Source organism: Opisthocomus hoazin, chromosome 7, assembly GCF_030867145.1.
Source record: "Opisthocomus hoazin isolate bOpiHoa1 chromosome 7, bOpiHoa1.hap1, whole genome shotgun sequence".
NCBI lineage: Eukaryota > Metazoa > Chordata > Aves > Opisthocomiformes > Opisthocomidae > Opisthocomus > Opisthocomus hoazin.
The window spans coordinates 63,006,214-63,029,779 of record NC_134420.1 but is presented as its reverse complement, the minus strand read 5'-3'; the positions used below and the strand labels follow the sequence as shown (position 1 = coordinate 63,029,779).

The 23,566-nt window shown below is 45.7% G+C and overlaps 1 protein-coding gene across 1 annotated transcript in view; it reads left to right on the top strand.

Annotated features, from left to right (window-relative positions):
- Positions 1-10,947: 10,947 nt before the first annotated feature.
- LOC142362072 (tumor necrosis factor alpha-induced protein 2-like) overlaps positions 10,948-23,566 on the top strand; it is a 41,872-nt gene continuing 29,253 nt past the window's right edge. Inside the window, exon 1 of the mRNA XM_075427313.1 lies at positions 10,948-11,016. The gene's annotated coding sequence lies outside the window, so the exon portion shown is untranslated. The remainder of the gene's footprint in view (positions 11,017-23,566) is intronic.

Genomic DNA, 23,566 nt, shown 5'->3' with positions numbered 1-23,566 from the left:
GCCAACAGCACTTTACTGAGCAGCAAAAGGGAAACGAGACCCTGGATTTGGTGCTATTTGACGTAATGAATAACCCTGAACAGTTACGATTACTAGCATGAAGAAGGATATTTTTGTTTTTATTTTGTAGTATATAAATTGACATCATTAAGTTAAAGAGTTACCCTTTAAGACAGTGTTCCTTCTGCAAAAAGCAGGTCCCATACAGATGAAATCATATGGTACTCTCCTGGATTATACAAAACAGACTAAAATTGTGCATTATTGTCTTCTTGGTGCCTACTTGTTGTTTTTTTTCCCCACCAGAACAATTGGTTAATATTAAGTGTTGGATCCCAAATATTTTTACTAAATCTTAATATTTATAGTTTGTTCATTTTAGTATTTTGTGACTTGGACAAGACAGAAAAATATTTTCTCTCCTCCCACTGTAAAGTGTTGTGATTTCATGAATCCTGAAGTTCATAGGTCACATTGCTTGTGTGACTTTCAAAATACAGAACACTTGTGTGCTTTGCACTTCACTAGTAGAAACTAAGCAGGGTTTGCATATACTTCTGTAGCTAAGACATTTTAACTTGCATTAGTAAGTGAGGTTTTGAAGTGGTTTCATGTCTGAGAATAGGAAGTTTTCCGCAGTGGACCTTAGGGTGCGTTTCCTTATCACAGGAATGCTGTATTATCATTCAGTTCAGCCTTGAACAGTTTAACTTTGTTCTATGTTGCCTTAGTCATTTTTTTATTAAAAATAACAGAGTCAATGTCTGTTATAATGCAGCAAAATCAAAGCTCTATTTAAAATCTTAAGATAGGTCTATATTTAAAATGTAGATCTTCAAAAATGGACGTTGTAATCATGTGTGTGAAGTACTGCGTTCAGCTCTGGAGCCCTCAGCACAAGAAGGACATGGAACTGTTGGAGCGGGTCCAAAGGAGGGCTACAAAAATGATCCGAGGGCTGGAGCACCTTTCCTATGAGGACAGGCTGAGAGAGTTGGGCTTGTTCAGCCTGGAGAAGAGAAGGCTGCGCGGAGACCTGATTGCAGCATTTCAGTACTTAAAGGGAGCCTATAGGAAAGATGGGGACAATCTGTTTAGTAGAGACAACAGTGACAGGACGAGGGGTAATGGTTTTAAACTAAAACAGGGTAGGTTTAGGCTGGATATAAGGAAGAAATTCTTTACAATGAGGGTGGTGAAACACTGGAACGGGTTGCCCAGAGAGGTAGTGGAGGCCCCATCCCTGGAAACATTCAAGACCAGGTTGGACAGGGCTCTGAGCAACCTGATGTAGTTAGTGGTGTCCCTGCTTGCTGCGGGGGGGTTGGACTAGATGCCCTCTAGGGGTCCCTTCCAACCCAAAACTTTCTATGATTCTATGATTCTATGATATTGTTAGATAGACAGCCTTGCGTCCTGTCTGCAGTTGATTTTTCAGAAAGTTTGTTGTCTGTCAGTGCTGTGGCTGGCTGTAAACATAACCCTATTTCAATACCCACTTGGTAACCGTGGCCTTGAAGAATGCTTTTCTCTGCTGCAAGCTATACGTGTTATCTCACAGCAGCTGGTTCAGAGCTGTTATTTTGTCCACTGCAGGCAGGAACCCTTGGCAGGTGAGTAAGTGATTCCTCGTCATGCTGTCGTCATGGCTTTGGCTGTAATTTCAGTAATTTCAGAAGATGGAAAGAGGGACGAGATTATGTATAGTTCCACTGAACCCTGAATAGCAATAGCCTTTCTTCTTCCTATCTTGGAAATGTGTAGAGAAAGTTCAATTATTTACATGCCAGGTTTGAATATGCAACCTTTGGGGAAGCATGAGTCCAAAATCCATCGGGATTGACCCTAGACACTGACCAGTAGCAAGGGCAGAGGTTAATTCTGGTTTTACTGTTCAGCAGCTTTACATTCATTGCTGTCCAGCAGCTCCCTGTTCATCCTGGGGAGACTCACTTTGTGAAATGCCTGCCTTTCTGTGGTCTGTAACATTACCATTCGTGTTAGCTATTATTAGTAGTTCAGGAATTAGTAAACAGACAAAAAGTAGAGCAAGTGTATGATGTTAGATGCACATACAGCCATGATTTATGACAGTTATTTTTGTTGCTTCTATTCCTATGAAGAAATGCTAAAATTTCTCAGCTAGTGTTTGGGTCCTAGTGCACCGAGCCCTGCCCCAGATCTGCTGTTACCATCTGTGTAGACACCGTGAGGCTCGCTCCCACTCTCTCTCTTCCATTGAGCGTCTGGCAGGGTATGGCAGCACCTCAGCAAGGAGAAGTAGCCAGCCTTTTCTGCAGAATATAAACTAGTGTTTGATAGGTGTAAAAGCTAAGGGAAAAGGATGCTTTTTCTGTATGCCAGGGTTTCCTGTCAGGATGCGGTGTGGGGGATGAACACAGCTGGCTGGGGAGGGGAGCGGTGCTGTGGGGGTGCTGGGCCTGGCTCTCCGGTTAGCGCCGCTCAATGTGAGACCCACACGCTGGGTCATCTGCTGCGGGTGGTCACTGCCCGCCTGTTACCGACGCTGTATCCGACACCAGGTGTGTTCACCGGGTTGCATTAAACAGAGCAGGGGGTGACTTCCCGGGACATCTTCAGGTCTCACGGACCTGTTGTCACTTTGGCTTCCGTGAACAAGGCTCAGGTGGGCAGAGAGCATACTGGCTCCATCTGGATGTGAGTTTGCTGGAATACCCTTTCCAAAATAACAGTGGTAACATATCTTAGATCAACTGGTACATCTGGAAGAACTAGCAAGCTTGCTGAACAGCTGGGTAATACCTGTCCATGTAGGCTGAGAGAAGGGCTAAAGGCTGTCATGTGCATCTCTTAATTTTAAGCAGTGCGTGTCTTCAGCAATGCATTAAAAAAGTGGATGTTTGGGCTATCAGGCTGCATGTACTCAGTGGGCATTTGGGCAATCCCACTGTTTTGGTAGGATACCATGGATTTTTGCCATAGTATTTCTTTTTTAACATGAACACATTGATTTGCATTGCATGTTTTTTTTTCTGTGTTGGTGATTTTTCAATAGTGTACCTTTACCTTTGGCATTGCACTTGGCTGGTTCTTTGTCTGTGGGAGGAATCTGTTGAGAATTTTACAGACAGTAGTTGTTTGGATAAAAGGACAAAATAAAACATCCTTTTGAGCAAATAAAACCAGGCTGTCTGTGTTTAAAGAGGCAAATAAGCAAAGGCAAACTCACAGAAATGAATGAAGAGTGCAAATGGAATGGAAGTTCAACCAGGAGGTGAATTCAGCGCAGCACAGTTTGGAGGCCTGTGAAAGAGGGATGCCCCCGGCTTGGAGAGCTGCATTTTCTCCGTGTGTCTCAGCAGTAGGTGGAAATGTTGGTGACAGCAATTGGAGAAGCCAGGCTTCCTCAGTTGCCCAGGTAGCAGCTTTGGCTATGGGCCTAACTGGCGACCACTGGCACTATCTAGCAGCTGCATGCTTGTGGTTGACAAATCTGACTGCTGCATTTACATGGTTGGTGAAAGATGTGGATGTGGAAGATAAGGAGTTCCTGGGGAATAGATCTTCCAGCTGAGAACATGCTGTCGAAGCTGCCTGCCTGTTCATTATGCCCATTAGCAACTGCTGCATTTACGTTTCCCTGCTACTTGTCACAGCCAGGCTTCAGACATCAAAATCTGTCTGCTTGTGTGTCATTAAATCTCTCTTCCAGTATCGTTTTAGCCATTTACACTTTCATTTCTATTTCAGTGAAGAAATTGCTCAGGTCCTCTGCAACTGTTGGGCTTTGCCAACACCTTCATATATACAACCTCGCTCATCCTTTTCCTTTGGCCTCTGACAGTCTGGCAACCAGTGCTGTGATTATCAGTATTGATTTCCCAGCAGATTTTAACTCTAAGTAATAAAAGAGAGTAATGAGTGATTAGAGTTACTTATTGGCTTTCTACTTTTCCTAAAAGGAAGGTGTGGTAGCCCCTGGTTTTGAGAGCCTATCCCCAGAACGTCCTCTCAGTCTGGGGAGACCTTGGGGATCTCAAGTGCTCTTAAAGCTCTTCTCCCATGAGCAGAAACAAGTGGCTACTGAGCTGCTTTCTAGGGGTCCACACTGCTGGTCACAGCCTGTTTTGCTGTTTTCTGCTCATTTGAGCATGGAGGCGTTTCTTTGCTTCAGAATAATGTGGGGGCGTTACTGGCAAAGCTGGGTGGTTTGGAGGCAGTCCTGAGGCCCAGCTAGGGATTACATTTGTGCTTCTGCGGGCAGATCTGGTAGAGGAGAAGGTATCCCTGATGCTTGTGCTGAAGCAAAGGAGAAGTCTGTTTTGAAGGCAAAGGAAAATCTTCATGTTCTCTACAACTAAACCTTCAAAGGTGCTGCTTGTCTGGGAGGGCAGAGCCATGCATTTTGGAAATAGACAGCAAGACGTACAGCAGAAGAAGTTTTGTCCAAAGTCTGATTTTATATCCCTTACAGAGTTGCCTTGCTTGCAACATTGAATGTATTTTGCAGGGCACTACATGTTTTGTAGTGCATAATATTGAGTTTTTAGGTTGTAATTCAGAATTTGCTGCTTGTTTCGTATGCTTTGCCTTGAGTGTGAGTACAGCTGCGGGCTTCTTAATAAAAATACAGAGATTACCGTTTGTAATGAAGCAAATAATACATGACTGCGATGCAGTGCCAAAGTCTTTGAATGCTCTGGTGGTTTGCAGCTCAAATATTTATATTACTAAAGTAAATTGTTTGCCAAACTGGAAGAAAAATAAAGGAGTGGTACTTAAGAGAACAGAGGCAGAAACTTTGTTCTGTGGTTTGCACATGCGAAGTGTTATGTATGCTGAGGATATTACACAGACTAGGAGCAATATTAAAATAACTGGTAACACACATGGTTTCCAAGAATGGTGTAACGAATTAGGTCCAGTTTTGGTCTATGGGTATTCTGTGATGGCTAATAAAAGCTGACTTGAAGCACTAATAATGTCTCGCTCTACCCATCTACCCGTGCCTCATGAACTTGAATGTCAGTGTATTTGGAATTATCCAGGGGCTTCAGGAACAGGTAGATGGGGCTGAAGAGACAGGCAGGTGCATGCACACACACAGATACACACACCACGATCTTATAAGTCTTGCTTGTTGAAGAAACAAGGCTAAAAATACCCTTGAACGTGAATCCAGGTCAAACGTGGTGTTGATTGTAAAATCTAGCATGATTTTATTGACCTGATGTAGATTTTTCTTTCTGAGAACAACTGAGGAGACACACTGAAGGCAGAACTTTCTTTCAAGGATATTACCGCCTTGAACTGTTTTCAAAATCAGTGTTTGAAAGGTCTTATGACACACAGTTGGGTCAATGAATTCTCAGATGCGTAATGGAGGCTGAATTTTGCCTTGAAGCTGTAGGATGTTATTTTAAGACTCTTAAGAAACAGATCTTGTCCACATTGATTATTTTTGAGCTTTTTACTCAAGATAGGAAACAAGCTTTCCTGAAACAGGCATTTTCATAGAGTTGGAGGGATCTAAAATATATGCTAATAACATGATTTGTGGCTACCACACTCATCTGGGAAATTATGGTACCAACATTAGGTAGTAGCTGTGAACAGTTCGGCACTGTAACTCTTTCAGAACTTGATTTTAGGATTCAAAAATGTTCATGTGCATGTAAGTGAGATCACTGGTGTAAAGCATTATTCAGTCCTTGGGAGTCTAATTTATACTTATTTCATTAGTGCCCTTAATATGCCTTTTTGTTAAGTTAAGTCTTATTTGCACAACTAATTTTAAGCACAGTAGCATTTTTGCTTCAGTGCCTGGTGTAGTCATGGGGCATCTCAGTGAGCTGTAACTTGCGGTTGTGCAGTTCTCTGTGGACTTGGTATCTGGTACATCTTCTCTGCACTAAAGAACGCAAAGCAGAACTTGTTAAAGTTGCTCATAACCACTCCACCCTCTAAAAGACGAGATACTCAAGAAGAATACAGTGGCTGTTTTCAGTGTTGTTTTGCTGCAACTCACCCACAGTTTGTTTTTAATCATTGTCATGAATGATTCACCGTTCCCTTTCTATCATGTTACTTTTTCATTGTTGTTTCCAGCAGGCAAAAAGCTTTCAAAGGGTTCTTTAGGGTTTAATGTATTGTTTGTCCTAGATACTGGGCATGACTTATTCAGAAATGTGTAATAAATACACGGCTCCTCTGGTTTCTGATTGTTTGCACAGGCAACAGATTAATGGATGACTAGGTGATGGATGATTTCTCTGTGCAAGATGAAGTTAGGGAGGGTGTGTGGGGGCAGGTGGGATCTCAAAGGTCATGTGTAAATGCTTGTGAACTCATTCAAGTCTATGGAGATACACCATTTTATAGCAGTGGATAATGTGCCAGTTCAACTCAGAGACTTTACTTCTAGGATGTCTTTCCTGGTAGTGGCGTTGTGCACTTATCCCTGATTATGCCATATAGAAGCAATACTTCTGTCTTCAAAGATGTATGCTTATAAATGATTATTTTTAGTTTGTAGATATCCAGTTCTTGTGGTTAGTAGCACCTACTGTGGCTAAGGAAGACCTTTATTTTCCCTGCTTGCTTTTTTTCCTGGTGCACTGAGACAAGGAGTGCTGCAACAGGCTGTTTTGATAGTTTCGTCTATCAGCCGCGAGGGTGAATCTCTGTGCGAGTCTGTGTGCTCTGGAGGATGTTTACTAGTACACGTATGATTAAAGTTCTTTTCATTGTACAGATAGCGCATTGTGAATCTCAGTGCCACTGCTGCTCCCACAGAGGCTCACAGTGAACAGCTGAGTCGTCCAGATGAAGCCTGAAATATCTCTCCTCGCAGATGTGAAGGAGTCCCATCGCTTCCTCTGCAGAGAGTCCTGAGCTGCTGCATTCTGCACTCTGCAAGGAGCAAGAGGCAACGTGGCCCCTGCACCTCATCCAACAGCGTGCTAATTCTGGTGCACGGGGAGGCATATGCTGTGACATACGCAGGCAGATCGCTCGCAGCTTACTCAATTCCTGGAGCAGCAGGGAAGCGGGCAGAGTGCAGTGGGCTGCCAAGTCACAGCCTGCTAGCTAGATTGCTTGAGAGTCAGCACAAACCTCCTTATCCCCTGCTATGGAGTAAACCACTCAGTAATGTCTTCTCTTACCCTAGCAAAGGTCTTAAAGAGGCAGCTCTGTAGCTTACTTTGGGTTGTGGCAGATTTCCCTGATTTTTGCCTGTTTACTTTGCTCCAGATCTGCGAACAGTATTGTGTCTGCCATAGTGATTCCAACCTATGTATTTCTGCTGAGGTATCTCTGGAAGATGTGATCAGTGTTGAGGAGGTCCATCTCCCTACATCCGTGGACTCTGCACAGGGCTATTGCACAAGAGGCTGTGCAATATTTTTTTCCAAAAAACCTGCTAACGAGAACAAGTGGATCAAAGGACTTATGAGTCATGGGTTTCCCATCGCATTTGTCTCTTTCATGGAGTGCTGACTAATGGCTGCTCAACAAATAAATAAAAATATCAGATAAAATGAAGTCGAATTCTTAAGCCTTTACTCAGGACCAGCTAAGCTTCAGCCATTTGCTCTGACCACTTTTGAAAGCTTGGCATGCATCACTTGCATGGGAGAGCTGTGTCAGAGCTGTGTAAAGCCCTGTATGTCTTAACTCTTGTCCTGTATCTTAAATCTTGCCCATTTCCCACTTACACTGACTGTGTTTGAAGCCTTTTAGAGGGTCTGTCGTTTGTGCACAGTCCACGCTAAGGCATGAAGGACAGACAGGATTCTGTTCTTAAATCCTGCTTTGAAAATCTCTTCATAATATGTCCCTACAAGAAACTGCTAGTTTGTTTATTTTGATTTGTCCTTTGGTTGTGGCTGGATGCCCGGTCATGGGCCAGAATCAAACTGGCCGAGTACCAACACAGAGCAATTTGCAGCTCGGTGTAAGTGACTTGAGTTCGTTTTGGCCATATCTCCGCAGCATTTCCCAGAGCCAGTCATCTGTGCTTCAGCTGATCGGGGTGCAAACTGAACTCTGGCTTGCCTGGCTGAGCCTGCCAAGAAAAGCATTAGCTAAGCAGAAACAGCTTGTAGCTGAGGGCAAAGGTGAGCATGCATTAAGTATCCACATCTTGATACAGAAAGGATGCAGCTACAATCAAAACAGGGGAAAGGGGACCGGGCAGACAGGCAGCCGCCCGAGGTGACCCAGGAGTGCATGCCGCACTGCTTACTGAGAAAGGCTTCTTTGTCTCCCCGCATTATGCCTGCCTCTTTTGACTGAGGTGCAGAACAAATGCAAGAAATCCACCTATATGGCCTTGATGACATTTTTCTGTTTCTTGGCATTGCTTTGTTGTGCTCAGAAGGGCCTTGAATGTGTTGGACCATTGTGTATATCTCAGCAACAGCCAAGCAGAGATATTTGTGCAGCTGGCTTTGCAGTTCTCCTTTCCCTAATGTGCAGGCTAGGAAATAGAGAGGGTGTCTGAATGCTGGGGCACCTTTCTAACAAGAGTATTCACTGCTGAATCACAGCTGAGAGGCAGGAGAAAGAGACTGACGTTCTCCTCTGTGTCTAGGAAAGAGTGGGGAGCAGAGGTGAGGAGGAGACCTTTAACCAGCACCTACCCCTTTAGCACTGGCTGGTGTGTCTGCCTGATCCCATGTCATACAGTGTGGCAGTGTTTGTATTGCTCCCCTGTTCCCATTTAGGTTAGATCTCGACCAGTGTGACCTGCATTTCCACACCTTATTTTGAGCATAGCTAATGCAAGCCTTGCTCTGGCAGAAGGCCTGCTGTGTCCGTGAGTATCCCTCAAAGAGACAGGGCAGTGCTTCTCACCAGTTCTGCGAGGAATGGTCTTATCAGAATTCTGGGACTTCACCTGGATGTGCACAATTCCTTCTTGTTCTTACAAGGCTTTACCACTTTGATAAATTCTGTCTATAGCACCCTCCCCCCCATAGGCTATAGGTAACATGATAAAATGGATTTGACTTCCAGTTACAACTGGTTTTCTTTTCGCACTGTCTTTCATATCTGTTTCTGCACTGGCAAAATGGTTGGGCTGTGGGCCTTGACGCCCTAAGACTGAGCATGAGAGATACCAGTTCTGTGTCTTCCCGAACTTTGGCAGCACTCAAAAGACTGGATTTACAACCTGACCTCTGTATCTACCAAATGCCTGTTTGGCAAAGTAGTTTTCTTGAATGGCATGCCCCGATTCTGGATTCAGCTTTGCGCTGTTTGATGGGGCTGATTCCTGGGAAGAGGTGTCTTCCTCCTCCTGGGGTGAGTTCAGGTCCAGCCAGGAGACACCTTGGGTGTTGGCATGAGGTAATACAGTCCTTTAGCAGTCTGGGCAATTCTAGCAACAGAGAATGCCTGGAATGTAATGCTTATTTCTTTTAGTTGCCCCTTACTTTGGTGTCCAGCAGGGACAACCTCTGAGCCTGTTGGCATGACAGTAGCTTTGGTCACTTTTGGAAATTTGGGGCTATGTGGGCTCAAAGCTGCTCCTTTTGCATGGGAGGGCTGAGATAAGCCCCATGTCTGAGCTCCAGTCCTGTGTCTTACTTGAACATTTCCCATTGCCCATTAACTGTGGAGCTTTAAAAGTTAAACAGCAAGCCTCTTCTTTTCAGACCCTCTTCTTTCTTTGTTGCTCTCATGTTCGTTCTCGTTCCAGCTCCCTAAGGGGAAAACCAAATACCATTTGCAGTTCAGTGCTGTGTGTTACATTTATTGCCTTGGTCTTGCTCTCTCTCAGAGCATGAACCAGCCGACCAACTTCTTATCAGTTTGGCAGGCTGTGACTGTTGTCCTGGTGACCAGCGTAGTTGCACTATCATCATGTACAGCAAGCAGCGAAGGAGACGCCTTGACCTGTGGGTGTAGCTGTGCTTGCGCATGATATGCCAGTGAAGCCACTGGGATACACAAAGATAAGATCCAAGTTTTGGTCTGTGTATGCGACAGATGAAGCAAAAATAAAATGGAGAAGCATGCAAAGTTAATAGCTATAAAAGAAGAAATAAGAATGTGTGTAGGAGTTGCAGATGCTCAGCTCTTCTCAGCATCTGATCGGGGTACCAGTCATCTAGCGCATTTGTATTTGAGAGATACTTGTCCCCCAGCCTGCTGTCTCTTTGCCTTTCTGTCTTTTTCTACCCACTCCCTCATTTCTTCCATTTCTTACGTTTGTGGACATGAGAAAGAATAATGTTAGTAACACTTCTGAGTCACATTATCCATCCAGACACACCATGCTTAATCCATTCACATACACGTTCCTGAGCAACGTCGACTCCAATTCACCGATTGCTCATGTGAACTGATATGGGTGATTTGGTGGTGCCCTGTCACAGATTATCTCCTAGGTGCTAACAGAAAGCCCTGCTTTGAACAGCGTACAATCTGAGTGGAAGACAGATGGAAAGAGATTGGTAAGGGAGCACAAAGGAACAGTGAGACATCATTACTCAGCACATAGGCAACGGTGTCAGCACACCAGCTGCCTAATGCTTTGGGCAGCTTTTGCAGGCTATGCAGCATGTTCTTGTTTTAGTGTTGGCTGGTTAACTTAGATATTGACAGCTCTCAGCCATCAAAGAGAATGTGGAATGGGGTAACCTAGATAAAATCAGATCCGGGCTAGTACAGGTGATGTTAGTTAGGGGATAAGAACATATTCAGGTCTTTTACCTTTGAAAAGTTTGTAACAAGCCTGCCGGTTTCTGTGCTGAGCGGGGGCAGCTTTAATCTGCTGAGGTCCAAGCGGGGCACAGCCCAGAGACTTGTGAGCCCTGTGTTGTGCATGCAGTGGCGTGGTGGTGTAGCCTTGGTTGGTACGAGGAGGCAGCGTCTGGTTAATCCCCAACCCAGCTAATCTTCCATGGCTAATTGAGAGATGAGTATGATCGGTTTACTGTAAAAGCTGGCCTTTCAGAACACTTGATACCAGGCACAGCTCCGCAGACATCAAGAGTCCTGCACTAGACCCAGAATCGTGGGAGGGTATGTTGGATCTGCTGCCTGTCTTGTTTTGCTTTTTTATCTGTTGCCCTTGTGTGTATTTGCTTATCTGTGAGCTCCAGAGGCCTTGCAGCAGATGGGGTGCTCCGCTTGACCTGCCCACCCTCCGCTCACATCCGTGTATCTCCAGACCGCCTGCGTGGAGGAATTTCTGTGGGCAGCGTGGGGAGGGGGAGCTGGCGCAGCAGGTCTGTCTCCGGGGAGGGTCTCTGAGGAGAGGCTTCAGGGCAGGCTGTGTTTCAGTGGTGGTGGCAGGGATAAGGAGTAGGCTTGTGAACAGCTCAGCACCCATGCGAGGGCTCCTGGTGGGAGGTGCCACATCTCCCTGCTGCAGGATCAGAGCCCTGCTGACTAACGAGGAGAGGTTTGAGGATCTTGTGGGATGAAGCTTCTGTCATGTAAAATTTATGGTGCTAGCAGGCCATCCTAAATAAAACATTACCCTCCCTGAAATGGACACAAAGTCTTCATTTCATGCTTGTAAAAAAACCACAAGGAAAGGATGTTTAAAGAATGAGGGAATTCAGGACTCTTTTGTGTGCCAGTCTGATGTGACCCTGAATCTGCTCTCACAGCAGTGTTGCACTGGAGTGACGTGTGCTCGTTGCCTGTGAGGAACTGTAGCATTGAGGGGAGCATCGCTTCGGTTAGAGGAGGAGAGGACTCGTGCTTTCTGGTTGGCAGAAGCAGAGGATTTGCATTTCTCACCTCTGCAACAGCTTCATCTTCTGGGATGGCTCCATGAGCTTCAGTGACACAGTGCATGGTGCTGGTGGGCAATGGAGCAGACCTGCACCAGCTCTCTTGTTACGGGACAGCTGATCACCTGGCTCCCATTACACTACTTCTGCTTTTTGTTTGCCTGCCTGCCTGTGCCTCTTGTCCTGCACTCATTAGTGCTTCTGTTGCCAAGATCAGTCTGTTTTCCTTGGGCTGCTCATAACTCTCCTAGCTGTTGTGTATCCTGAAATTTCTAAGGGACTTGTGAGAGTCCCGTGTACCTTGAGGTAGTAAGGCATGATCATGTGGCCCTTCCTTTGTAACATGAGTTCTTCCTCTTATGGGAAGCCTGATAAGTGAAGAAGAAGCTATTGTTTGTTGTTGTTACAAAAGGCTCTTGAGATAAACGGGAATCTGGCACCAACAACTAACTGCGTAATTTCAGGAGGGTAACTGAAATGGCTGGAAAGCAGTTTTTGCTACTAATGAGTGCGGTGGATAATTGCTGCCTGTGGTTCTTTTTCAAGGCAGTGTTAGTTTGCTGGTGTGAACAATAAGATAGAGAACGCGTGTGTCAGTGACTGATAAAGTATGTTTTATTTTTGTATGAATTGATCCCCAAAAACTATAGTTACAGAAAACTCAGTGCAACATCACCTGCGATGAGTTGCAGGTGATAGGTAGCAGAAGTGACCCTTGTGCGAGTCTTATGTGAGGGATGGAAAGAAAATGGAAAGTTTGGGGTAGAAGAAGCCATATTCAAGATATTTGTCCCAAACCACTGTTTTTCCTGGGAGCAATGTTAGAACCCTGTGGCACAGCAGTGTTAGATGACCACACAGCGATGCATGGCTAGCCCTCCAGCCAGCTTGTGTCACCCAGGCCATCCTGGCAAGTTTGCAGGATATGTCACGTCCCATGTTCTTAAAACACTTCTGAGCATCCCTGTGTGTGATTCTCACTCACCCCCCCTGAAACGCAGAGCTGAGTTCCCAAGCTGTAAGGTGGCCTAGCCAGATGCCTGCCTGTCCCCATTCCTTTGTGCCATTTCTGTTTGCAGGAAAATCTACCATTGCCTGCCCTGCGTGGAGGACGTAGCTTGTGTGGCTTTATCTGCAGTGCATACCTGACGCTCTGTGACAGTGTGGTATTTGCTGAGGAAAGAAATGTTATTTGTGGTTTGGGAGTTGAGTTGGATCTGGTCCATTTGTCTTTGTCTCTGCCTATGTTGTTTCTTTTGAAGTTTTTGTTTCTTCTTCGGGGGAGTCACCTAGACTGTACCAGCAATTAGCTCCAGGAGGCAGGCTGCCTGGGATGGGAGCTTCAGGGCTGAAGATCAGTTAGAAAGGACAGATGAAAACAGCTTTTCCAACCTTGAGTATATGCAGTGTGTTGGTGGATTGCCAAAGAGGCAATTGGGACCCCAAAAGGGCCCTTGTTCCTGGGGCAGCTGTTCCTGGGCAGAGGCAAACAAGGTGTCAGCAAGCACCAGGCCCTCGCAGCCAGCTCAACCCCTTCCCTTTCCCCCGTGGCAGGGACATCCTGTCTTGATGCTTTCATCCTCTCAGCAGCAAAATCTGATGTTTCTTGTACAGTTTTGGAGCAAGAGCCAGCAGCATCTCCCAGCCGTGCAGAAGCCCTGGGCTGGCGGTGGTGTCCTGGGGAGGTGGGCAAGCAGGATGCCTGTGCAGGGCTCCCCTCTTGTCAAGATGAGCTGGGTGCAGCAAGCGACTTTTGCTGGGGCTGTTGCCAGATACGCAACCCAAAAAGGCACAGGAATCATCAGCTGTACAATTGACCCTGTGCCCTCACAGACTACACACGTCTGAGTTTTTTCATGTGAGTGGAAAGTCAGAAGACCTGTGGGCCTGGGGACTAGTTTCTGACACTTTTTTTGGTGGTTAGTTTCTGGAAATTTAGGCTATGGCTTGTCTGCTGTGAAATACATGCATCGACATCTGAGCTACTCATTCTGAATTCCTTCTGTTGTTGATGGAGAGAATTAGGCGGTGCCTGTATGCTGCTTGACTGGCCTATTTTAGATGTCTGCATTTGCTTGAGAGAAGAGCACTGCCTATACCTGTGCTTTTTTTCTGGTTATAAGAACAGTCTGGATCATCAGCAGAGATGTAGATTTCTTCACACTGGCCATGCAAGGTTAGTAAAAGGATTCACACCCTCAGAACTTGAATTGCCTGTTAACTCATGCACTGGGCAAAGACTCTGGATTCCCTAGACAGACCAGATGAAAACCAGGGAGGTAGAGACCTGGCCACAGAGAGTCCCTGCTAGGTCCCTGCTTAGAGGGGATCCATCCTGGCTTGGTTGTCTGATGGATCTCGACTGGGGCTGTGACCACTAACCTGCTGAATGAAAAGCTGGTACAGGGTTTTGTTGTCTCAAGTTTTTTGTTTGTGCCAAGGAGTCAAGAACAGGTCTCAGAAAATCAGCTTGGACCTCTGGACAAGTTTTCTGTTGCTGAACTTGTCTCTCCTGCTGACTTTTGTCTAGCTGCTGAGATCTTGTGTTTACCCTTTCAGGAGTTGTGAAGACCGAAGTGCAGTGTTTTCTATCATCCTTCAAACTCTGCCTCATTCCCCACCTCCTGTAACCCCCTGGCATTTTTCTGGTCCATATCCTTGTCCCTTGTTACCTGCATCACTGTCTTGCCTTTTCATAGCCTCTCCATGCTCCTGTTTGGTTTGGTTTGCTCACTGCTGCATGTGCTTTGTTTTGTTGACTCCCAAAGCATGAGACCTGCAAGGTCTCTTGATTTGGTCTGACTTTGCCTTTTGAAAAGAGGCCTGAGATCTCAGTAACCCACTCAAAGAACTAAAAAAACAAACCATCCCAAACAAGACAGGGAAATATACAGTGGATCTTTCTGTGCTCTCATAAATAAAAGTCAGACAATCACATGGTTTTCTAAAAATAACACCCATAGCAAGTGTTTCAGTAGGAATAATACTGACCTAGTTTGCATCTTGCCCACATGCAAAAAATAGGTTGATGAGGAAAACCCAGTTGCCTGATCTGATATTTGCATTTGCTGAACCAGATCTGAATTGGAAGGTGGTTAATTAGATCTCATATTCACCTCTCGGTGGCTCCTCTGGAGGTTTCAGGGAAGAGGAGGAGATGCTCCTGGGAGATGCTCGTTGGCAGTGTGGCCTACAGCAGTCGCTTGCCTTCTGTGTGGGCTGGGCATGTGGGTTGTGCCTGTGTGCTGCCATCAGTGAGGGTCTGCATGAGCAGAAGTCCTCTTCTGCGGACTCAGTCTGGGATGTTCATGACTGGAGGAAGGGCAGAATATCTCTGTGATCAGACGACCTGAATTTATGTGAATTTATGTATGTGAATTTAGCTTTCTTCCTCCATCCATGAATCAGAGCCAGATCAAAACTTTTTGGTATTGAAGGAGACCTCCCTTGGCTGCCCAGCTCCTGCCCACCCTGGGGACTCCATCTTTGCTGTTGTCCTTGTCCCTGCGGCCAGCACTGCGGCATAGCCCTGGACTGGGAGCTGTACGTTGGTGTGTTGTGCGCTAGCCCCTGCCTGCCCGCTCCTTCCCATCCCACCCGAGGGGATGCTGCTCAGGTGGTGGGCTGGACCTGGACATGTTCCCTGTGGGCAGCTCAGTGTTGGTGACAGCATTGACAGCAGCCATCCAGGGTTGGGAACAAGCTGGCATCCCTCACAGTGATGGACACCCTGAGGCTTCCCTGAACACTGTTTTGCTGAGTATTACTGATTAATATGAACAGTTACTGAGCCTGGCTTACAGGGGGGCCCGCTAGGATTGTGGGGAGATGAGGAAGGTGATTGTAGACAAAATGGATCAGTAGCAGAGGCAGGAAAAAGAGGACTCAGAGGTCCTTACTCCAGGGCTGACCAGCCTTTCTGTCCCTCTGAGGCACACAGCACTGTCATTATTGTGTTAGCACATTTGTTACTGAGTGCCACAGGATGTGCTTCCCATCTCTTGGAGAACTGGCGGATGGAGAAGTGTCCTGTGTGGTTCACCGGTAGGACATGGCATTGCCTTGGCAAGGCCTCCCTTGCTTCTCCAGTGATGGATGTGCACTGCGCTGTGCCTGCAGCTGGATCCCATCGCGACCTGGCGGTGTACGGCTCAGCAGACCTCGCTGCCTTGTTTCCAGGGCAGGATCTGCCTCCGAGCTGCCGGGAAGCCGTGGGTGGCTGTGGAACAGCAAGCTGGCCGCCCCACTGTGCTGTCATGTCCTCCACGGCTTTGGCACACCTTGGCCTCTCCATGGCTGCCTGGCCTGCCACGTGTGCTGAGGTGAGGGCTGCAGTCCTTTCCAGGCTGAAGAGCGAGCAGAAGCCTGTCAGAGAGTGCTTTGTGTGGATGTGGATAAAGCTCTTTCATGACTAACGGATGCCATTGCTTTCCCTTAAGATTGTATCTTTGGGGTTTTTTTCTCTCCCATGATAAGCGATACATGAATTCTGACTCTCTGAACAGCCTCGGTGCTGGGAAAATGCTCTCATTCAGGCAGAGAATCTGGGTCAGCTGTTCATAAGAATAGACCAAGCCTTCGCTGAACGCAGTGGACGGGCCTTCAGCGGGATGGGGGTTTTTACTGGCTTGTTTTGTTCATAAGGAGCTCCGAAAGTTGACAGGCATTTTGTGGACGGCAGCTATCGCTTCCTGCCAGCAGGCTAGATGCAGGCATTACTGATTCAGTGCACCACAGGGGGAAATCAATAATATGAAATATTTATTGTGATTTAAAAAAATTTTTAACCTAAGATAGGGCACTCAATAATGAAGATCTGTACCTATGTTCAAGAGGATCTGATTCATAGGATGTCATGGTATTAAAATGGGGCTTACATTTTTTCTCTGATTCCTCACCTATAAATAACTGCTCTTACATATGGCATCTGATTATTTAATTGTATATGCAGATTAGATAGTCATTTGCATGCTGTCATCAGTGACAGCAACTAATAGCACTGGCAGTTATTTCCGGGCGCATATGGTAATGCCAAAGGTTTTAAATATCAGTCAGTACCTGCCATACATATCAATATCTCTTCCCATCTCTTCCCTTCAAAAAATGTTAGAATAAGTTAATATCACAACGTGCATCTGCTGCTTCTTGGAACTAGCTGGACAATGGCACACCTGTTGTGTTACATATTTTGTGTAGGACTACAGTCCAGCTTGGAGTTCCTGATTTCTCTGTGGGTGACAGCTCCCCACGACTGGGAAGCAAGGGGAAAGAAGATGTTAACACGCTTTTTCTCAGTCATGTTTACACATGCGAGGGGTGGGCGAAGGCAGTTGCAGACAGGAAGGACTCAGGTTCCACTTGTACAAAGTGGGATCCATAGCCATTTTTATCCAGAAGATATTTTACAGCTCTTTGGCTTTCCCTTTGCATAGACCTCAGTGGTTACCTAGGGTAAGGTTAGTAGGAATAAGGGCCATTGCGTCTTCTTATCCTCATCAACAGTATCAGTGCAGTTGCCTTTATTCTTGATGTAAAACAGGAGCATGAAATCTTATATTTTGCTGCCGTTTTACCCATTTTGCCCATCTAAGGTATATTTAACTGGGAAGAGCCAAGGAGAACCCAGTGAACATGTAACCAGTATTGGGCTTGGAAGCTCCCCATTAAAACCTTGTGCAGAAGATACCATTAAAATGCCATTTGTTCAAGCAAACACACTCCAAGGAAGCTGCCTTAAAATCCAGTGATTCTGTGCTGTGTCAGGATCAGCTATATTAAACTGGTTTGTAGTTCGTGCGATTTTTAGATGTTATGGACTCCAGGGCATTTGTTGTCATGTAGCCATGGAGCATGCAAACACCACTCCACACCACTATTTCCTGCTCACTAAACAGATATGTACAGCTAAGAGGCTGAATATTCTCTTTGAAACTAAAGGAAATAGACACTTATTTAAATCCTTTGTTGGAATGTGGCTTTAATGCTCTTTTATTAATTGAGTTTCAAGAATTTCGGCTCTTGAGAGCCAGTAAATAACATACTGGAGATCTAAGGTTTTAAGAATACAGGTAACATGCTTGTTCAGGATGGGAAAAAATAGTGATTTCTTTTTTAATTTGCCTGATAATTTAGAAACATCCTTACAAATTACCTGATTTTGGTTCCCTGAGGACCACATCTTTCTCTTTTGCGGGGAAAAACTTGCTGTGAGCGATAATCGCCGGCAGAGAGGCTGCGATGAAGGCGGTAGAGGAGCACTGCCAATGTGCTGGTAGTGGGTGCTGTGCAGCTCTCGGGAGCTGGGTTAGTGTCTCTGAAGCTTTATATAGCGCTCCCTCTGCTTTGCTGAGAAGTGGGCAGCAACGGAAAGTTGAGATGCATCCTGATACTGGCAGCAGATGAATGCATTACAAATACTCTTCCCTTCCTGTACCTTGCCTGTATCTGATGCCTTCCTCCCCAGATTTTGCCTGTATCTTGCTTTATCGGTGTTTCTTTCATTCTTGTAAGAGAAGAACCAGTCAGAAACTGCTGAAGACTCTCAGAGAGCTTCCATATCAAGTAGCAGTGCTGAATTTTCTAGTTCCGTGTTTCTTTTAAAAGGTTTTCGGGTTTTGGAAGAAAACACAGTGGTGCAGTGTAAATATTTTACCACCAAGTATTTGGGAGGCCTGCTTTATTCAGCTTGAACTCATGCCGATAAAAATTTAATGCTTCTCTTTGTGCTCACGCAGAGTTCCTCCCCGGGGTATTTTTCTGAAACAATTTCAGAGGATGATTAGCTCTCTCCTAGGACCCTTTGGGTTCCTCTTGCTGTAGCAAACCTCTCACTGTAGCTAGCTAGCTCCAGTGTTTAGAAATCACAAAAATCTCTTATAACTGACCTTTTTACAGTGTGACATGGCATCTTCTTGGATATCCTGAGCTTTACCAGGGCTAGTGGCTAAACCAGCTCCCCGCACACTGTGGGGTGGGAATGGAGTTCTTACTGGCACCGTCCAGAAGTGACAACCGGAGATGTTAGGTGCTCAGCATTTCTGAAAATGTGATTTATTTATGTGCCTGTATGAAAGCTGATCTCTTTTCTCTCACTTCCTCTTCTGAATAACCTGTCTGCCATGTGAGAGTGTTCAGCAGTGAGGATAAGGGCCTTGAGTTGTGTTGTTAATATACCCCATCCCATATAACAACTCCTTTGGCAGTGCAGGTGCATGGGGTGTTCCTGCCTTCGCTTGTAGCCAGAGATAGCTGCTGTGAATGATTAGTGCAGAAATGGTTGAGGTTTGATCTTGTGTTAATATTTAAATGTGCCCAGCTCCTATCTGAGAGGTCTGGGGGTGTCCTGGAAGCCAATCTGTAATTATGATTTTTAGCCTCCAGATGGTGTCTGGCAGATGTGCCTGTGGAGCCGTGTCAGTACCGTGGGGGTGAAACACGGGAGACTGGAAATTACACGATCATTGGCCACTTGTGGCAGTGGGAAAAACATGTGAATGGTGTAATGTGGGTTTTCAGTCCCAAGTCTCTGCATATGCTGCTCCATGTAGGGCTGTGGGTACAGCTGTGTGTAGGAAGTTTCCTGTGAAGTTGTACCTAAAGTTTTTGCTTCTGGAAAGAATCTATGAAAAAATGCACAGCGGAATCCTGTCAATCTAAGCCAAATGAAAAGACTCGAATAAAATAATTTTAGGCTTGTCTGTCCAGATGGAGATGGAATATTCATAATAGAAGCTTTCAAAAAAATACCCTATTGGACAAAATCATAGATCATCTTGAAAAGAGACATGGTGGTGGTTGAGGTAATGCATTCTTTACCACACTAGCAAACAATATCCGTAATTTATTTTATAAAAAATTATTTGCATCCCAAGGATAGCAAGCAGCATTGAAATTATAGTTTTCCTCTGACAGACCTGCCCCTGGAGCCTTCCTTGGGTAACACTTCAGGTAGCTCTTTAGGATTAGAAACCAAGCTGCTGGGTGACTGCTCTTCTAGGGATGCGACCAGACTGACAGCCCGTAGCTCGTAGCACTATGGTGGTTTCTGTGGCAGAAACGCTTCCATTAGCTGCTGGGCAGGACTTGGGCTTTCTGAGCGCTGAAGTAACGAGGGTGGGCCCTTAGTAATAGGAGATAAGGTGTGAAAAACTACTTCTGGGATATTTTCCTCCATGTTTTCCTGATCCCTTTTGAGGCAGAGAGGCCAGGTCGCCTGTCCTTCAAACCCCTCCTTGGCACAGAATACTATGCAGTTTGGCATGGGATATATATTGTCTGTATTGTTTACATAGAGGTATATGGTAGGAGAACATGGTCAGACAGTCTCACTTCTTCGCCTGCTGCCCATGCAGGACTCCGGAGGCCTTGGGAGAACACAGATTGGGTCAGCCAGCCTCACTTCGTGGCCCTGATGTTTTCTGTGCTGCCTGCTTTCTCTGATAACTTGTTGTCCCTGGAGAAATCGGGAAATAGCCCTCAACCCTTTACAGAAACTTTACGTCCTGCCCAGCCCACACTGTACCAAGCAGCAGGGGGGCTTCTACCAAACCGTGGTGGGCAGGGTGAGGGGATGGAGCCAGTCATCTCCATCCCCTCTCTGATCCTGGTCCGCGATTCCCCTCCTGTCCCCATGTCCCTGCAGGTGCCGGTGCGATGCTGAGGGCTGCAGCCCCCATACCTCCACACCAGTAATGCCACACCAGCCGCTGGCCTCCCAGCAGAGCTGGGGAGGGGCATGCAAACCGCCTCCCACTCCTGGTAGCTGCTATTTCTGCACCTCATCACAGCTAAATATAACCTAGCTCCACACAGGGCCTTGGGGTTGGTGAGTTGTGTGAAAATGAACACGTTTGCTTTGAAATATTTTATTGCCTCATTTTTGGGGTCTGGAGAAACTCTTTTTTAACCAGTTTGTGTTGTGTGCTATGTATTCTGTCTGGTGGACAATTCTTTCTCCCTCTTCCACTGATGCTGAAGGAAAACAGAAGGAAGTTGCAATTACTGCAGTATCCTCAGTTCTTGCTGGAGGCCTGCAGGGCAAAATCAGGGAGTGGGAATTCCCAGCTTGGTCTCAGTTTCTTTACTGAAGACTAAGTTGCTACTTCAGGAAGCATTGCTTTATTCTTCTCTTACTACCTGGATAGGATATTTTTTAATGCAGGGGTTTTTAGAGTTACTTCGAATATCCCTATTGCTTGGCTTTCCACAGGTCATCTTTAAAAGTCTGGGAGTTGTGTGGTTTATTTATTTATTACTACTGTTGTTGTTGTTGTTTTAAAAAGGGGAAACATCTTCCTTAAAGCAGTGCTTGTTTCATTCTGAAAAAAACCCTGAAATTAGGCAAAATCCCCAGGAATTAGCTAAAAATGTTCCAAAGGAATGGCAAAGTAGGTTACTAATTAAGTGAAAATTGAGGTCAGTTTGGAATGAGGTCCTCACAGTCAGGAGGAAAACAGAGACAGCGTAAATTGTACATCAACTCCAAACTTGTTTTGTTTCAGTATTCAGGGCAGGGGAAGGGGCGACATTCGGTTATTTGGGGAACTTACTCTTAGGACTTCAGTGTGGTTTCTGAAACTGCTGGGAGCATGCAGCCTGTCTGCCTGTCTGTCAGTCCATCTGTCTGTCCCTTCCTAATAAATTCAGTTCCTCCAGAGCAGGAGAGAAGTCTCAGATTAACTTCTGCAAAACGTGATGAAAATCAGTGCCTAAGCAGAGAAGAGCTACTCAAGCGAACGCACTCAGTAAGAGAAAGGAGGAAGGTTCCTTCTTTCCCTTTGGCTCCGACCATGGCTGTCGGGCAGCAGCGGCAGCTCCAAATTAGCTCCAGCTCGCAGCTCTTTGGCCTGTTTGGGGTAACACAGATGTCGAGGAGGTGAGGGGGTGCAGCCTGGGGCGAGGAGGCACCGTAGGGAAGAGCTTCATTTCAGCTGTTGCTACGGGAAAGGTTGCTTGTATTAAATATTTGTGCTGCTTTATTTGCTCTCACACACACTCAGGTTAGCTGGAGAGTAAACAGGGGATTTAGTGAGCAGCAGAGGCGAGGAAACCATGTCTGTGTACCTTCAGACTGAGCTGCCAGGTGGAGTCTCTGATGTCTAATAAAGGCTCAGTTCATGCCATGTTTTGTTCCTCTGCAGGAGCAGTGAGGGTCTCTCTTCTCTCCTCAGCCATGTATTTTCATGAAATGTGTAAGGACGTACTATTCTGTGCCAGCCACCCTCTGTCAGTTTGGTTAAAACTGGCTTTAAAATTGGTTAAAACTGCCTTAAAACCCACTCAAGAGTGTTAGGGCAGAGGATCAGATGAACAGAGATGCACACCATCTGTGGCTGCAGTGTCCCATTCCTTTAGGCAAAGGGGTTATGCTTAGGAAATAAGAATAAATATATGCTTTCCACAGAATGACAAACAACTAATTTTGCACAAATAACAAAGCTGCCTCTTACATATGACCGTTGTGGCAATGACAGCTGCAATGTCAAACTGGAGGGGAAGGGTTTTTTGTTTTGTTTTGTTTGTTTGTTTGTTTGTTTTCTCTCTCTCCAAAAAGCCACCTTCCTTATGATACAGACTGGCTGTTCTTTGATTGCTGATGAAGGCAAAGATGATGCGTGTGGGTGGAGGAGCACATTGTCAGACTGCAGCATAGCTTCACAAAGTGCTTTTGCGTGGATTCATATCCTAGGGAACCACAGGTTTCTGTGCTGTACTCTGCACGCTTTATCATCATAATTAATATTCCTTTCTGCTATCTTTCATGCCTTTGGTTCGAAGTGGTGGAGAATACCAGCATGTTCTGGAAATAAAGAAGGTGAAAAAACCCGAGATCTCTCTCTGCAGATACTGCAGATCCATCCCGCCTATTAGGACTCAAGTGTATTTCATATAACAGATGCTACTGAGCACAAAGTTTCCATTGTATATGCCTGGCTGTGTTCATGTGGAGTCCCTGCAAAGCAAGCAGGGGGATGACTGCATTGCTGGAATTGGAATATTAATGTAATTCGACTCTTGCAAAGTCATTTCATTTCAAGTGCTAATAGTCTGACTTCATCCGATTAGCATCCAGACCAAACAGCTATTGTTCAAGTCAGGCACACAATCCACTTATTATGAAAAGATTTTATCTATACAGGCAAAAGAAATGGGAAGCAGCAATAGAAAGAGTTAAGTCAACAGAGAAATAACATAACAATTTATCCGAGGTATTCGCTTGTTTAGTGAAAGATCCCAAAGACAAAAGAGTTACAGTTTTTCTGAAATAGAAAGACAGAATCTCAGTGATGTGGGGAGGCTGTGGGCTTTTCCAAGAGCTCCAGGCAATGGGGGAAACTCCAGAATGCTGGGGATGTTTCCAGAAGACAAATCTCTCCTCTTTTGCAGTAAACATAACAAGGGTCAGGACAGAAAGGAGAAGGATCCCCATAGAGAACATCACACGGTGGATAAATAGAGGCATTGAAACACCAGGAAGAAGGATCGGGGGGGGGGGGGGGGGGGGGGGGGGGGGCGGGCTTCCAAGAAGTGGCTTTTGAAGAAGAAGAAGGTCATTTGGTACACCTGACAAAGGAGATTATTCAGAAGCAGAACTGTGCTTGTCACGGTGCTGTGTCTTTGGTGTATCCTACTGCCCTTCTTTCTGCTTGGAAGGACCCCTCTTGGTGGGCAGCCCAGAAACCTGCAAAAGGGGCAGGTGCAATGTAGCAGTGCCCTGATTCCCCTGCTCAAAATGATGGTTTTGGATCTTGACACTTTTCAGCTCCTTTGCTGTAAAGGTGTAGGTTCCGTGCAGGCTTTTCTTGTCCAGGCATAAAACCATTCATGGAAGC